We start from the raw sequence: 5,000 nt of genomic DNA, 5'->3' as shown, positions 1-5,000 counted from the left end.
TCGCGGCAGTCGTTGTGTGAATTAGGTCAGTTCGACCTCCGCTTACCCCGCTTGGCGTGCTATGCACGGAGTTCTACCGACCTATTTTTGACTCACATGCGAAGCAAAAGTGAGTCTATGTACTCACCCGAGTCGTCCGTCCGTCCGTCCGTCCGTCCGTCCGTCCGGACGTCCGGACGTCCGTCCGTCCGGACGTCCGTCCGGAAAACTTTAACGTTGGATATTTCTTGGACACTATTCAGTCTATCAGTACCAAATTTGGCAAGATGGTGTATGATGACAAGGCCCCAAAAAACATACATAGCATCTTGACCTTGCTTCAATTTCAAGGTCGCAGGGGCCATAAATGTTGCCTTAAAACCAGCTATTTTTCACATTTTTCCCATTTTCTCTGAAGTTTTTGAGATTGAATACCTCACCTATATATGATATATAGGGCAAAGTAAGCCCCATCTTTTGATACCAGTTTGGTTTACCTTGCTTCAAGGTCAAGGTCACAGGAGCTCTTCAAAGTTGGATTGTATACATATTTTGAAGTGACCTTGACCCTGAACTATGGAAGATAACTGTTTCAAACTTAAAAATTATGTGGGGCACATGTTATGCTTTCATCATGAGACACATTTGGTCACATATGATCAAGGTCAAGGTCACTTTGACCCTTATGAAATGTGACCAAAATAAGGTAGTGAACCACTAAAAGTGACCATATCTCATGGTAGAAAGAGCCAATAAGCACCATTGTACTTCCTATGTCTTGAATTAACAGCTTTGTGTTGCATGACCTTGACCCAAGGTCAAGGTCACATGTATTTTGGTAGGAAAAATGTGTAAAGCATGTGAGTCGTATGGGCTTTGCCCTTCTTGTTGTGTCTTTTTTTGCGATTTGTCACGTAATCCAACCTCAGTTATACGCGACAGAAGAAACCATTTTGATATGCGTGCGTGTGTGTGTGTGTGTACACGTGCGTGTGTGTGTGTGTGTGTGTGTGTGTACGTGTGTGTGTGTGTGTGTGTGTGTGTGTGTGTGTGTGTGTGTGTGTTACGCGGTGTGTGTGTGTGTGTGTGTGTGTGTGTGTGTGTGTGTGTGTGTGTGTGTGTGTGTGTGTGTGTGTGTGTGTGTGTGTCTGGGTCTGTGTGCAGATTACCAACTACCGGACTGCAACAACAACACTCTGGAAGTGGTGGACAACGGACAAACTTTGATAGGCTGCACAAACATTGATCCTTCCCACGACATGTACTGGAGCATTATTTATCCCGATGGTGTTGAGAAGACTGTGGCTGAGTGTGACTCCTGTCTGCCGGACGATGCCTGCCCAGACTGCACCCGTAAATACGATGGCTATGTAGCCGACAGAAATGTGTCCTTAAGCACCCTGCAGTTTGACAGCGGCAGTAAAGATGGTGCTACCGTGCGGTGCGCAAAACGGGGCCGGGAAACTGTTGAAGTGGATTGCAAGATGCAAGTCTTTAGTAAGTTGTCATCCGTCGCAATATAACCTTCGTGGTTGAAAACGACGTTAAACACCAAATAAAGAAAGTAAGTTGTCATACAATTTAGAGTTGCCTTCCTGAAGCCATCGGCAGGTAAAACAATGTAGCTTTCTTCCATTTTGACACGATATAAATAGTTTAATCATGTGCATTCCAATTCTTATTTTAACAAATTAAAACAAGTGATGTAAGTGCAATGTCCTCTTCATCGTTTAAAGTAACAACAAGGACAGTTTGCTCACACGTCTGTGTTCCTGTGCACAGCCTCGGTACACTACGTTCCGTGTTAGGTGCATTTTCACAAACCCAAGTGACGGGTTGCTATGCACATATAAGCTCAGCATTTTCAAACTAAGAAACATAGACTACATAATGTGTTCTGCATGTCTCTCAGGGGCGGACCTAGTTGTGGATAAGGGGGGGGTTCCAATTTGGAGCAGGGGTCCAGGGGCCGCTCAGGCCCCGGTGGGGTCCAGGGGCAAAGCCCTGGTGGGGGGTCTGGGGGGCGAAGCCCCCCTGATGCTGAAGGAATTTTATTTTTGTAGGTCAATCGGAGGCCTCTCCTTTGAGTTTCTCGTCAGTTTCAAGCATGTTGCATTTGGAAGGAAGGAAAGCACAAGCCCTTTATTTTTTTACTAAAAAAAAAACCAAAAACCGGATAGGGGGGGGGGGGGGGTTCCGGGCACCCAGGAACCCCCCCCTAGGTCCGCCCCTGTCTCTCAACGTCCTTTGGCCTCACTAGTAGCCTATATGACATGCAAACCAAGAAACATAGACTACATAATGTGTTCTGCATGTCTCTCAACGTCCTTTGGCCTCACTAGTAGCCTATATGACATGCAAACCAAGAAACATAGACTACATAATGTGTTCTGCATGTCTCTCAACGTCCTTTGGCCTCACTAGTAGCCTATATGACATGCAAACCAAGAAACATAGACTACATAATGTGTTCTGCATGTCTCTCAACGTCCTTTGGCCTCACTAGTAGCCTATATGACATGCAAACCAAGAAACATAGACTACATAATGTGTTCTGCATGTCTCTCAACGTCCTTTGGCCTCACTAGTAGCCTATATGACATGCAAACCAAGAAACATAGACTACATAATGTGTTCTGCATGTCTCTCAACGTCCTTTGGCCTCACTAGTAGCCTATATGACATGCAAACCAAGAAACATAGACTACATAATGTGTTCTGCATGTCTCTCAACGTCCTTTGGCCTCACTAGTAGCCTATATGACATGCAAACCAAGAAACATAGACTACATAATGTGTTCTGCATGTCTCTCAACGTCCTTTGGCCTCACTAGTAGCCTATATGACATGCAAACCAAGAAACATAGACTACATAATGTGTTCTGCATGTCTCTCAACGTCCTTTGTCCTCACTAGTAGCCTATATGACATGCAAACCAAGAAACATAGACTACATAATGTGTTCTGCATGTCTCTCAACGTCCTTTGGCCTCACTAGTAGCCTATATGACATGCAAACCAAGAAACATAGACTACATAATGTGTTCTGCATGTCTCTCAACGTCCTTTGGCCTCACTAGTAGCCTATATGACATGCAAACCAAGAAACATAGACTACATAATGTGTTCTGCATGTCTCTCAACGTCCTTTGGCCTCACTAGTAGCCTATATGACATGCAAACCAAGAAACATAGACTACATAATGTGTTCTGCATGTCTCTCAACGTCCTTTGGCCTCACTAGTAGCCTATATGACATGCAAACCAAGAAACATAGACTACATAATGTGTTCTGCATGTCTCTCAACGTCCTTTGGCCTCACTAGTAGCCTATATGACATGCAAACCAAGAAACATAGACTACATAATGTGTTCTGCATGTCTCTCAACGTCCTTTGGCCTCACTAGTAGCCTATATGACATGCAAACCAAGAAACATAGACTACATAATGTGTTCTGCATGTCTCTCAACGTCCTTTGGCCTCACTAGTAGCCTATATGACATGCAAACCAAGAAACATAGACTACATAATGTGTTCTGCATGTCTCTCAACGTCCTTTGGCCTCACTAGTAGCCTATATGACATGCAAACCAAGAAACATAGACTACATAATGTGTTCTGCATGTCTCTCAACGTCCTTTGGCCTCACTAGTAGCCTATATGACATGCAAACCAAGAAACATAGACTACATAATGTGTTCTGCATGTCTCTCAACGTCCTTTGGCCTCACTAGTAGCCTATATGACATGCAAACCAAGAAACATAGACTACATAATGTGTTCTGCATGTCTCTCAACGTCCTTTGGCCTCACTAGTAGCCTATATGACATGCAAACCAAGAAACATAGACTACATAATGTGTTCTGCATGTCTCTCAACGTCCTTTGGCCTCACTAGTAGCCTATATGACATGCAAACCAAGAAACATAGACTACATAATGTGTTCTGCATGTCTCTCAACGTCCTTTGGCCTCACTAGTAGCCTATATGACATGCAAACCAAGAAACATAGACTACATAATGTGTTCTGCATGTCTCTCAACGTCCTTTGGCCTCACTAGTAGCCTATATGACATGCAAACCAAGAAACATAGACTACATAATGTGTTCTGCATGTCTCTCAACGTCCTTTGGCCTCACTAGTAGCCTGTATGACATGCAAACCAAGAAACATAGACTACATAATGTGTTCTGCATGTCTCTCAACGTCCTTTGGCCTCACTAGTAGCCTATATGACATGCAAACCAAGAAACATAGACTACATAATGTGTTCTGCATGTCTCTCAACGTCCTTTGGCCTCACTAGTAGCCTATATGACATGCAAACCAAGAAACATAGACTACATAATGTGTTCTGCATGTCTCTCAACGTCCTTTGGCCTCACTAGTAGCCTATATGACATGCAAACCAAGAAACATAGACTACATAATGTGTTCTGCATGTCTCTCAACGTCCTTTGGCCTCACTAGTAGCCTATATGACATGCAAACCAAGAAACATAGACTACATAATGTGTTCTGCATGTCTCTCAACGTCCTTTGGCCTCACTAGTAGCCTATATGACATGCAAACCAAGAAACATAGACTACATAATGTGTTCTGCATGTCTCTCAACGTCCTTTGGCCTCACTAGTAGCCTATATGACATGCAAACCAAGAAACATAGACTACATAATGTGTTCTGCATGTCTCTCAACGTCCTTTGGTCTCACTAGTAGCCTATATGACATGCAAACCAAGAAACATAGACTACATAATGTGTTCTGCATGTCTCTCAACGTCCTTTGGCCTCACTAGTAGCCTATATGACATGCAAACCAAGAAACATAGACTACATAATGTGTTCTGCATGTCTCTCAACGTCCTTTGGTCTCACTAGTAGCCTATATGACATGCAAACCAAGAAACATAGACTACATAATGTGTTCTGCATGTCTCTCAACGTCCTTTGGCCTCACTAGTAGCCTATATGACATGCAAACCAAGAAACATAGACTACATAATGTGTTCTGCATG

At 43.5% G+C, this 5,000-nt stretch overlaps 1 protein-coding gene across 1 annotated transcript in view; it reads left to right on the top strand.

Annotated features, from left to right (window-relative positions):
- The window catches only part of LOC138974831 (uncharacterized), a 128,200-nt gene that overhangs the window by 120,640 nt on the left and 2,560 nt on the right, over positions 1–5,000 (top strand). The gene's annotated exons all lie outside the window — the stretch shown is intronic.

Source organism: Littorina saxatilis, linkage group LG8 (genome assembly GCF_037325665.1).
Source record: "Littorina saxatilis isolate snail1 linkage group LG8, US_GU_Lsax_2.0, whole genome shotgun sequence".
NCBI lineage: Eukaryota > Metazoa > Mollusca > Gastropoda > Littorinimorpha > Littorinidae > Littorina > Littorina saxatilis.
The sequence above is the reverse complement of the archived record's forward strand: the minus strand, read 5'-3'. Positions and strand labels throughout refer to the sequence as shown.